This window comes from Acartia tonsa, chromosome 6 (genome assembly GCF_053477335.1).
Source record: "Acartia tonsa isolate MP-2025a chromosome 6, ASM5347733v1, whole genome shotgun sequence".
NCBI lineage: Eukaryota > Metazoa > Arthropoda > Copepoda > Calanoida > Acartiidae > Acartia > Acartia tonsa.
In genome coordinates, this window is record NC_137265.1 from 12,063,680 (window position 1) to 12,076,933 (window position 13,254).

General features: G+C 33.6%; 1 long non-coding RNA gene across 1 annotated transcript; it reads right to left on the reverse strand.

Annotated features, from left to right (window-relative positions):
- Positions 1 to 4,271: 4,271 nt before the first annotated feature.
- Positions 4,272 to 7,786, reverse strand: LOC145321851 (uncharacterized). The gene is made up of 3 exons (XR_013880429.1): positions 7,705 to 7,786; positions 5,028 to 7,089; positions 4,272 to 4,706 (listed from the first exon to the last, which is right to left on the reverse strand). It is a non-coding gene; the product is annotated as an uncharacterized LOC145321851 (long non-coding RNA).
- Positions 7,787 to 13,254: the final 5,468 nt, after the last annotated feature.

Sequence of the window (13,254 nt, forward strand, 5' to 3'; positions counted from 1 at the left end):
CTTCTTTAATTTCAGGTTTTACAGGTATTTCATCTTTATTTTCAAGTTTATTATTTACTTCACCACAATCAACAAAATTTATAGATTCTAATTTCTTAACATGTTTTACAGATTTGTTGTGCTTTATCAAATCAATATATCGTACAAATGTCTTTTCACAAATTTGGCATTTGAATGGCCTTTCGCCTGTATGAAGTATCTTGTGCATATTTAACGCACTACCTTGTGCGAATATTTTTCCACATGACTCACATTTAAATGATTTATCACCTGTATGATCCTATTATGGATGCTTTATTCTGTGCTAGTTCTGAATGACTTGTCACATGTATCACAAGAGTATGGTTTCTCCCCTGTGCATAGACGTCCAAGGGGGGGGGGTAATGGGGCGATTACCCCCCCCATTTAAAATTTACCCCTACCCTGGAGGTGCCGTAGGCACCCCCAACCATTTAGGAGGGGGTATTTACCCCCCCCCCCCCAAACAATTTTGGGGGGGTAAATACCCCCCCCCAAAATAAAAAATCTCGGAACAAAAAAAAATTTTTGCGCGCTTCGCGCACATTTTTAATACTAAATTTTTAATAAAATTTAAATTACCCCCCCCCCCAAATATTTTACCCCGGGGGTAAATTTTGGGGTGGGTAAACAAATTTTACCCCTGCCAACAGATTTCAGGGGGGGGGGGGGGGGTAATTACTCCCCCCAAGCAAATTTTACCCCCGGGGTAAAAATTTAGGGGGGGGTAAAAAAAATTTGCGGCGCGCTTCGCGAGCCATTTTACCCCCCCAAAAACCGAATTACCCCCCCCCCCAAAAAAAAAAGCTTGGACGCCCCTGCCCCTGTGTGGGTTCTTTTTGGGCCTTTAAGTTATCCATCCGTGAGAATGGCTTCTGACATATATCACATGTGTATGGCTTCTCACCTGTATGAATTCTCAGGTAAAGAGTTAATTCAACATTTGTACGTAAACTTTTTTCACACCCCACACATGCAAATGGCTTCTCAACCGTATGGATAGTGCTATGTACAGCCAAAGAATGATTAACAGAAAAAGCTTTACTGCATATATCGCACTTTAATGTTTTTTTTGCCAGTATGACTTCTAGAATGGACAGTTAATTCACTGCTGGATTTAAATGCCTTATCACATGAATCGCATTTAAAAGTTTTCTCGCCATTATGAATTCTCATGTCAACTTTAAACACACATAAGCGAGTGAATTCCTTGTGACAAACCTTACAAGTGTTCATGTTGAGTTGTTGAATTTCTTAAACCTAAAATAAATATTATTTAATGTAAAAGGTAGGTACTTGAGTTAAAGAAAAACAATGAATCTTAATTATTCTACTTTAAAATCTAATTTACTTAGAAGAAATATGTAAAGAACTCATTTTTTTCTGTAAAATCGAATATTTTTTTGTGTTTTCATATTTGTTTGAGAATACCACCAAGAGGTACAAAAATATTTGGCGGTAGACGAATTTTTACAGTTTGACATTTTACTTTACTTCATTAAAGTTTTATAAGAGATTTTATTATTATAAATTTGAATTAAAAAATATGACAAATTGCCGTTTCATTAAAGAGCTCATCTTTACACACATAAAAGTACTCTTCTTTGACCTTTTTTAGGATTTTTTTTTAATGAAAGAGTTATCTTAATTTATCTTACACTACTTCTTTCACATGAATATATTATACACCAATCACTATGGCCCCAGTTTTAGAGATATAAAAATACCTTTTATAAATTTCACGTATTTTTTTTACAGAGAACGAGAACGTAAAAGTGTATTTTTTCTGTATTTCTTCTCGTTTCAAAAAATCGAAAAACGCATTTTTTTGACTATATGTAACTTTGGAATATATCGTAGTTTCAACAAAAGCAAAAATGCAGGGAAAAAAAATTATTCAAGTATTTTTTATTATTGTTTGAAATATAAGTTGACCTTAACAAATAAGTTAAACATAACATACAAAGTTAGAAATATTGAAAAAAATATGAAAGATCAGATATGATAACAAAAGTATTGCAAAAAGGAAAAGATAATAATAATTACAAAGTTAGGTAATTAAGGGACGGGAAAGCTTTGACATATTTGCGTAAACCTGGCACCTAGGCTTTATCTTTGGACCGAGAGGATAGGTTATTAATGATAAAATCATTCTTATATGATGAACTTCACGAAGTTTCAAGATTTTTTGGATAGGCCTCCAGGTTCCGGAGCTCCAGGCCCCCAGGTGGTCTATGTACAGGTAAAAATTAAAAGAATTTTTTTCTTTTTAAAGTTACAGGTGAACAAATATAACAAAATATGCATATTTTTTAATGTTATTCACATATTTGAAGAGAAAAGATGCAAATTTTGTTTTATAAGTTGATTTGTAACTTTTTTTTTCATTTTTACCTGTACAGAGACCACCTGGAGGCCTGCAGCTCCGGAACCTGGAGGTCTATCCAAAAAATCATAAAACTTCGTAAAATTCATCATATAAGAATGATTTTATCAATAATAACCTATCCTCTCAGTTCAAAGCAAATGTGTCAAAACTCCCCCCCCCACTTATACAGCAAAAAAAAATAATGAAGTCTTATAAAGTTTTAAAATCTAAGGTTATGAAATGAAATGAAATGAAATATTTATTTTATGACACATAGTAAAATAGACATACATATATACATGACATAAATAATCACAAACAAGCAGTAAAATTGATCATGATTAATTAATTACAGTATAATAACAAGGTTAATAATATCCACATAAGACAAAAAAAATTAATATACGTGTCAAAGGACTAAATAATCTCTCTCGAGGATATGAGGAAGGAAATGGTAGGATGATTGTGTGAGTGTGTGTGGGTTCATATTAATAATTAAAATACTTATAATTTAGTAAAGAATAGAGAATTGATTAATCTAGGGCTTGTAAAACAGACAACATAGAGGTTTTACATTCTTAGGTGGCAAGAACGACAAAGTAGTCTATTACATGTTATATCTATTCTTGAGAGAAAACATTTTTTAAGCTGCTTCTTAAATTGATTTAGGGTTAAGGCATTTTTTATATTGTCACGGTCATTAAAATTATTCCATGTATTAGGTACAGAACAAAGAGGAAGCCTCTCTACTAAGTTGATTCTGGAAAAAGGAACAGTGAGATTATTATTGTTCCTCAAATTATAGTTACCATTTAATTCCCCCCTTCTTGGCCACATGTTATTAAAAGATCTAGGCAACAAGTTATTTATGTACTCATACATAAATTTTAATCTAAAATAAAGTGATAAAGATTCAAAGGGTAAAATATTGAGATCTTTAAATAAAGGTCGAGAATGGCTATAATAAGTTGCTTGCTTAATACATCTTACAGCCATTTTTTGTTTTGTTATGATACCAGTAAGATTTGAAGGTGATGCACATGAATAAATAAGGATTCCATAAACCAAATGACAATGAAAAATAGAGAAATACAGAGCCTTGAGGGCTTTTTCAGTAAGTAACTTTGGCATTTTCGTAGACAAAATAATGATTTAGATAGTTTTTTGTTCAACTCATTTATATGAACTTTGAAATTCAAGGCTTTTTGTATTTTTATGCAAATAATTAAAAATAGTTTCTTGATTATTCTATATATGAAGAATGAATAATATTATAAAGATGATTTAATTGGTTTAACAAGTTATGGTACACATTATATACTTAATTTTGAAAAAAAAGTTGTAATCAAGTGCCAAAGTTAACTCATATAACATATGTAGGCCTTAAACAATTTTCTAAACTTATTTCTATATTAAGTAAAAATTTTGTGTTTATTAAAAGATGGAGGGAAAATTCAACCCTCCCCCCCCCCTTTTTCAAAAAAATCTCAATCTGGAATTTCTTCTCTCTCTTCTAATTCCTGTTTTAATGTATCCTCATTATTATGTTCATTCTTAACCTCCATGTGAATAAAGAGAAAATCTTCAGCACAAAGTGCTTCTTCTTTTATCTCTTGCTTTATATTTTCAGCCTCTAGACTCATATTGAGTGGATCCTTATCAAGAGTTTCCTCTTCTTTTAACTCTTGTTTGATATTAGCTTCAGCGGCAATATGAATTTTCTTGTGCCTTGACAAATTACCAATTTTATTAAAAGTCTTTCCACACATGTCACAAGAGTAAGGTTTTTCTCCAGAATGAATCCGCTTATGTTCTGTCAAATTGCTACTCTCAGAAAAAGACTTTTCGCATAAATCACAATTATATGGTTTCTCGCCTGTATGACATCTCTTGTGTATTGTTAAGTGATGGTTTACTGAGAATGCCTTATCACATATATCGCAAGTGTATGGCTTTTCACCTGTATGTATTCTAACATGTTTAGTCAAATCACTTTGTTGTATAAATGCCTTTTCACACATTTCGCATTTAAAAGGCTTCTCATCTGTATGAAATCGTTCATGATTTGTCAACTTACTTAAATGTGAGAATGCTTTTTCACAAATATTACATTTAATTGGCTTTTCAACTGAATGGATCTTCTTGTGTGTTGATAAACCACTTTGCTGCGTGAAAGCCTTATTACATATGTCACATTTAAATGGCTTTTCTCCTGTATGGATATATTTATGTTCTTGGAGATATCTTTTGGTACAGAATTCCTTTTGGCAGATGTCGCAAGTGTTCATGATGTATTGCAGAGTATTTATTGATCTTGAACCTGAAATATATATTATCAAAAGTGAGAGATTTAGCCTAAATCATTTGTCTCGACTTCATAGTAACTAACATTTAGTATAGAAGGGCAGTAAAATAGCCTGAAACCTAAGACTTAAAATTTTTATGAGCTACACCATGGGATATATGCACAACTTTAAAAAATATAGACTCCATCGGTTTAGTGACTAGAGAGATCTTAACAGACAAGGAAACAAACCACTTACTAACTTATCTTTATCATAGAATTAGTCCAAATATATCTATATATTCAAAGTCGAGCCACACTTTAAATTGTAACTGAAGAGCCCTGATTTATATTTACCTGTTTTACAAGAAGTGGGATTTCAAGCACAGCAGGTTTGATTTGCATTATTTACAATTTAATTTTGTTTGTCTGAAAGTAAAACGTATGTCAAAGTGTAAAGGATATAACTATCTAACAGATTTGCTTGCAAATTTTATTTTAAAACTCATGCCAAATACTTTTGACATGGTTGAGAAAAAACAAAAAAAAAGGGATACAAATGTACCACAATTAACTAAACAAAACATACCTAGTCGCAATTGTTAGTGTACACATACTTATAAACTTATACACGAAATATTTCAGAATTGAAGCCTTTGATAAAATACAATAAATCAAGTAAAGTAAACATCATAATAATACTGGCAGCTTCACTTCTAGCATAGATGAAGGAGTCGGGAAAGCAAAAAAATACCTAGCCTAAAATACCCCATAATCCATTTGAAGTTTTCATAAAATTGATAAGTCAGTCAGTTTAGTAGTTATCGAAATCGTAAGCTATATACAAAAAAAATACTACATAATATGATAGGAAAAAGATTTGTCTAATTCAAATTAGAAGTTTAAAATTCCAAAAATCTGCTTTACAGAATCCTCTAAGTACATTTTATTCGTTTGCAGCCTCCATCTTTACAGCAACAAAATCTACCGGCAAAAAATCGTCAGTTTTTATTTCTTGTTTTATAACGCCTTCAATACTTTCAGCATTCACTTCTTGTTTGATCAAACTTGAAGAAAAAGAAGGTTGAACTTTATTTTGCATATATTCTATCTTATTAAGATGTTCATTAGTTTTGTTGTGCACTGACAAGTCTGAACTTGAACAGAATGACTTTTGGCATAAATTACACAAGTATTGTTTCTCAGCTGCATGAAACATTTTATGAGCAGTCAAATGACCGAGCTGTGAGAAGCCCTTTTCACAAAAATCACATTTAAAAGGTTTCTCATCTGTAATCATCTTTATAGTAAGAAAATCTACTGGCAAAAAATCATCATCTTTTATTTCTTGTTTAATAACGTCTTCAATATTTTCAGTCTCTTTTTTGATCACTTCTTGTTTGACATAAATTGAAGATAAAGAAGGCTGAACTTTATTTTGCATAGATTCTATCTTATTGAAATGTTCATTAGTTTTGTTGTGCACTGACAAGTCTGAACTTGAACAGAATGACTTTTGGCATAATTCACACAAGTATTGTTTCTCAGCTGCATGAAACAATTTATGAGCAGTCAAATGACCGAGCTGTGAGAAGCACTTTTCACAAAAATCACATTTAAAAGGTTTCTCATTTGTATGCATCTTTACCGTAAGAAAATCTACTGGTAAAAAATCATCATCTTTTATTTCTTGTTTAACACCGTCTTCAATATTTTCAGTCTCTTTTTTGATCACTTCTTGTTTGACATAAATTGAAGATAAAGAAGGCTGAACTTTATTTTGCATAGATTCTATCTTATTGAGATGTTCGGTAGTTTTGTTGTGCACTGACAAGTCTGAACTTGAACAGAATGACTTTTGGCATAATTCACACAAGTATTGTTTCTCAGCTGCATGAAACATTTTATGAGCAGTCAAATGACCGAGCTGTGAGAAGCACTTTTCACAAAAATCACATTTGAAAGGTTTGTCTTCGGTATGAATCCTACCATGGTCAGTTAACTCATTATTTGATTTAAAAGACTTTCCACATTTATTACATTTAAATTGGTCCACTTTTATATGGAATCTTTCATGTACTTTCAAATCGTTCAAGAAGGAAAACTCCTCTTTACAAAACATACATTTAAATGGCTCAATGCTAAAATGAGTCAACTTGTGTGCTTTTAGATTAACTTGCTGATTAAATTTTTTTCTACAAATATTACAAGAGTATGGCTTCTCCCCCGTATGTGTAAGTTTATGTCTTTTCCAATCATTTAATGTTCTAAATGATTTTTCACAAAAGTCACAGAAGAAAGGTTTCTCGCCTGTATGTATTCTCTTTATGTGCACTTTAAGGTTATATTTTTTGACGAATGTCTTCTGACAGATTTCACACGTGTTCATTGTGACTCCTGATTCCTGATGTTCTGAAACCTGAAACAAATTTTTTTTTAATGTATAGACTTTTATCAAAAAAATACTGATCGAACTACAATATTTTAAATAAAACCATTATTTTTTTTGTCTAATCACTATACAAATTTATCCAGTGCTTCATGCTTTTGTAATGACAAAAAATACCTAACGAGTGAATGTATTTAACAACACTGGGCATCGCAGGCTAGCTGAGCCTCAGCTTTGTTTTCTTAACCAGTACAGTGTATATTGCAATTATAAATGAGGTAAAAAAGTTAGGTACGTTGTTGGTTATTTCTTAATATCTCTTTATGCATAGAAACTATTGGTTAGTAATTTAATATGATCTGAACCCTGCACTATCGGAAATCATGAGAAATATTAAAACAAACTGAACTTGATATATAGGTCCCATAATATGTTAATATGTTCATAAGATAAAAGATTTTTCAAATGGGTCTGAGACTCAAGTTGTGGTGCCTTTGTTGGTTCTACATTCAAACGTTAATGTTTTAACATTGGATAAGCATGTACTGGATTTTTAAAATGCAATTAAACTTGGGGGGGGGGGGGGGATAATAATTCTATCTTTAACTGCCTATTTCAGAGACATAATGGAAAATAAATATTTACCTAATATTTTCGTAATCAACTATACGATTCAATAAATGTTTCAAACATACTTTTCATCCGATCATTTCATTTTGCTATATCTGAAAAGTAAACGATAAAATATGAGATTGAAAATTCAATAGGATATACCTAAGTAGTTTTTTAAAAATTAAAGGATTTTCAAGACTCCAAAAACTTTTGCTGTAAGTTGAAAAAAAAAATAATTGTTAAGTATACCTATATATTCCTGGTATGTTTATACCATATTTAGAAATTGGACTATATCACAAGTTTTCGTGTGGGGAGGGGGGGGCCCGGGCATAAAAAACCCGAACTGGCTCTCATACTTAAATATTTTAAGGTCAACTAAGGCTAGTTCCTAGACCACGGCGACCAGCTAAACCACTGCCCAACACTGTATGTGTAAGGCAATAAGAAAATTTAAATAAAACCTTAAAATCTAGGAATAAAAACTCAATAAGATTTTTTTACGTTTTATTCATTTATAAACTTCATATGGAGCGGCCAAACTTGTATTTTTAAATAAAAGAACATCACCCAAAAAAAGAGATACTTTATTTTTAAGTGCATAATAATATAAAAATAAACTAAGAAGAATCAAATTGGAAAAAATGCCTGTAGAAATTTATAAAAATGATTTTTACATTAAAAATACCAAAATATAAACAATGCACAAATGCTGCAATAAATATTGTATTAATAATGTCGTCTTTGTATCTAGAATTCCTTCAAAACCAATGTCCGTATGGCTGTCTGTACGGGCAGATCTCGCTAACCGCTAATCCTATATTATTGTTCTTTACAATCTAGCTTCTCATGGGTCCAGGGAATATCCGCTAATTTAAGGGATATGTCATTAAGCAGAAAATCTTAAGGGTATGAGAAGCTAATATATGGATCTTGTAGCATCTATTTAGAAGCTTTAGCCTAATAAAATAACATTAATGTGTTTCTGTAGCTAATTGACAACTTAAAAATACAAATTACAAAAATATTCCTATTTAAAAAAAAATTAATTATTGTGTTTAGCTAATGTATGAGTTCCATGAATCAGTAATCCATTAAATTAAAGACAATAGGATAATTATATCATTTAGAAAATTTTTATCAAAACAGCTAAAAATGTTTTATAATAATTATAGAGTTGCTACGTTTCATCATGTCCAGTTTAAAATCAAAAGGACAATTCTAACATGTCTAAATCAACGATAAGAGCTATCCGTTACGAGGCAAGTTCCCAGTTGAGGAGTGAGATTCTACCCCATCTGAAAAAATAAACCCCCCCCCCCCGCCATCTATCAAATTAAACCCCCCCCCCCCCCGGCATCATGAAATTTTTACCCCATCTTATGATTTTGTCCCCATCATGTTAATTTATCCCCATCTTCATATTTTGTACCTCTCCAAGAGAAACAAAATAATGTCAGAGAAGGGATAAATTATTGAACAGGGGACACAAATGAAGGATGGGGTCTAAATAGGAACATGGGGCCAGGATTGGAAGGTGGGATCTGATTTGACAGATGGGGGAATGATTGGCAGAAGGGGAAATAAAATCTGGGTAGGGGGGAGGGGAGAGTCTGGAGGGGTTTGCGAGGTGAGCCTCGCGCGAAAGAATTTATATTAGGGTAGCATAAGCTACCATACTCCACTGTAGTGAAGCTATGCCTTTCACTCTTCTATATTTTCCTATATTTTGAATAAAATTTGAAAATGCCTCTATTTATTTTTTTTATTTCTCTTTTAAGACTTTTTTTATACTAAATCACCAACATATTCTAATACTTTACTTTACCTAATATTTTAAGATAAAAATTTGGCTCCATTGAAGAAAAAAAACAATGGTTTGTTTGAAATAGGAACATCTAGTGGCAGATTATTGAACTACATAATATACATTTTTCTGGATGTCAACAAACATGATGATTGGTTGAAAAACACAGATGGGGTAGCAACCAATGCTATGATATTAAAATTGAAGCAAGGGGTTAAAACTCACACATGGTGGTCAAAAAATTAATATGGGGTCATTTTTTCATGATGGGGGTAGTTTCAAGTGCTTATATCTGGAGAACCGTAAGAGATAGAGGCCTAGTTGCTTGACTGTGGTAACTCAGATTTACATAAGGAAGCCATTTATGCACATGGGGGACCAAAACATGATATGGGGTATTTTTTTCATGATGGGGGTAGTTTCAAGTGCTTATATCTGGAGAACCGTAAGAGATAGAGGCCTAGTTGCTTGACTGTGGTAACTCAGATTTAAATAAGGAAGCCATTTATGCACATGGGGGACCAAAATATGATATGGGGTATTTTTTTCATGATGGGGGTAGTTTCAAGTGCTTATATCTGGAGAACCGTAAGAGATAGAGGCCTAGTTGCTTGACTGTGGTAACTCAGATTTACATAAGGAAGCCATTTCTGCACATGGGGGACCAAAATATGATATGGGGTATTTTTTTCATGATGGGGGTAGTTTCAAGTGCTTATATCTGGAGAACCGTAAGAGATAGAGGCCTAGTTGCTTGACTGTGGTAACTCAGATTTACATAAGGAAGCCATTTATGAACATGGGGGACCAAAATATGATATGGGGTATTTTTTTCATGATGGGGGTAATTTCAAGTGCTTATATCTGGAGAACCGTAAGAGATAGAGGCCTAGTTGCTTGACTGTGGTAACTCAGATTTACATAAGGAAGCCATTTATGTACATGGGGGACCAAAATTTGATATGGGGTATTTTTTCATGATAGGTGTAGTTTCAAGTGCTTATATCTGGAGAACAGTAAGAGATAGAGGCCTAGTTGCTTGACTGTGGTAACTTAGATTTACATAAGGAATCCATTAATGAACATAGGGTACTAAAATTTGTTGGGGGTTTCTTTTTTCATGATGGTGGGTAAAAATTGAAAATAGGGGCCATTTGTTATGGTGGAGAGGGAATTAGGTTAAGTTAGGTTAGGTAATATTGAGGAGCCCTGCAAGGTTAGGGCCCCCCGGGGGCCCTAACCTTGCAGGGCTCCTCAATATTACCTAACCTGTGCAGGAGACCCTAACTCTGCAAGGCTACTCAATATTTCCTAATCCCTTCATGAACATAGGGTACCAAAATTTGATGGGGTTGTTTTTTTTCATGATGGTGGGTAAAAATTGAATATAGGGGCCATTTGTTATGGTGGAGAGGGAATTAGGTTAAGTTAGGTTAGGTAATATTGAGTAGCCCTGCAAGGTTAGGCCCCCCCGGGGGCCCTAACCTTGCAGGGCTCCTCAATATTACCTAACCTTTGCAGGAGACCCTAACTCTGCAGGGCTACTCAATCTTAAACTAACCTAACTTAACCTAACCTAACCTAACCAATTTTAAACTAACATGAACCAACTAAACCTAATCTAACCCATTTTAATCTAACCTAACCCATCTTAACCTAACCTAACAAACTTAACCTAACCTAACCCATTTTAACCTAACCTAACCCATCTTAACCTAACCTAACCCATATTAACCTAACCTAACCCATTTTAACCTAACCTAACCTAACCTAACTTCACCTAACCTAACCTAATTTCAACCCCAAACCCCATCATAAAAAATTGGCCCCTATATTCAATTTTTACCCACCATCATAGAAAAATGACCCCCATATTAATTTATGTACCCCCATGTGCATAAATGGCTTCCTTACTTTAATCTGAGTTACCACAGTCAAGCAACTAGGCCTCTATCTCTTACGGTTCTCCAGATATAAGCACTTGTAAGTACCCCCATCATGAAAAAAATACCCCATATCAAATTTTGGTCACCCATGTGCATAAATGGCTTCCATATGTAAATCTGAGTTACCACAGTCAAGCAACTAGGCCTCTATCTCTTACGGTTCTCCAGATATAAGCACTTGAAACTACCCCCATCATGAAAAAAATACCCCATATCATATTTTGGTCCCCCATGTGCATAAATGGCTTCCTTATGTAAATCTGAGTTACCACAGTCAAGCAACTAGGCCTCTATCTCTTACAGTTCTCCAGATGTAAGCACTTGAAACTACCCCCATCATGAAAAAAATACCCCATATCATATTTTGGTCCCCCATGTGCATAAATGGCTTCCTTATGTAAATCTGAGTTACCACAGTCAAGCAACTAGGCCTCTATCTCTTACGGTTCTCCAGATATAAGCACTTGAAACTACCCTCATCATGAAAAAAATACCCCATATCATGTTTTGGTCCCCCATGTGCACAAATGGCTTCCTTATGTAAATCTGAGTTACCACAGTCAAGCAACTAGGCCTCTATCTCTTACGGTTCTCAAGATATAAGCACTTGAAACTACCCCCATCATGAAAAAAATACCCCATATCATGTTTTGGTCCCCCATGTGCATAAATGGCTTCCTTGTGTAAATCTGAGTTACCACAGTCAAGCAACTAGGCCTCTATCTCTTACGGTTCTCAAGATATAAGCACTTTAAACTACCCCCATCATGAAAAAAATACCCCATATCATATTTTGGTCCCCCATGTGCATAAATGGCTTCCTTATTTAAATCTGAGTTACCACAGTCAAGCAACTAGGCCTCTATCTCTTACGGTTCACCAGATATAAGCACTCAAACCTACCCCATCATGAAAAAAATACCCCATATCAAATTTTGACACCCCATCATGAAAAAAATACCCCATCTCAAATTTTGACACCCCATGTGCATAAATGGCTTTCTTGTGTAAATCTGAGTTACCACAGTCAAGCAACTAGGCCTCTATCTCTTACGGTTCTCCAGATATAAGCACTTGAAGCTACCCCATCATGAAAAAATGACCCCATATTAATTTTTGGACCTCCATGTGTGATTTTTGTTCCCCATATTTTATATACTTACCCCATATGTAATATTTTACCCCTATAACTCATAGTTTATTACCACCAAGCTTTGTTTTAAACATTGAAAATTACAGGGACCAAAATTTAAGATGGGGTACAAAATCAAATGATGCCGGGGGGGGGGGGTTTATTTTGACAGATGGCGGGGGGGGGGGGGTTTATTTTTTCGTATGGGGTAGAATCTCACTCCTCAACTGGGATGGTGCCCCGTTACGACCTAAATAGGTTCGAAATGTAGAAAACCTTCGTTTTTTAATAATTTATCTATGAAAAGAAATCTAAGTATTATATTTAGTCAATGGAGCCGGGCTAAGATGGGGGAAAATTTACATAAAGGGGAAGCAAACTTGTGGAGTTACAAATGGGGTTGATGAATAAGAGAGAGTCAACTCCACTCGTCTTTGGAGCTGGAAATTTTTCATTTCAGCAAAAGTCACAATTTTATAATATTATGAAAATAAAAACATTTTTAAACATAGGATCTCTTTGATTTAATTTTTGTTTAATATAAATCCCTTTTACAAATAATCCTATTTGTTTTTAAACCTATATGTTGATGATTTTTTCAAAAAGTCAGCTAAAAATTAGAAAATGGTTGAAAAGAGAAAAAATCTCGTTTCTGACTGCTGTCGCTGACACAAAAATACAAAGTCGAGTCGAGTTCA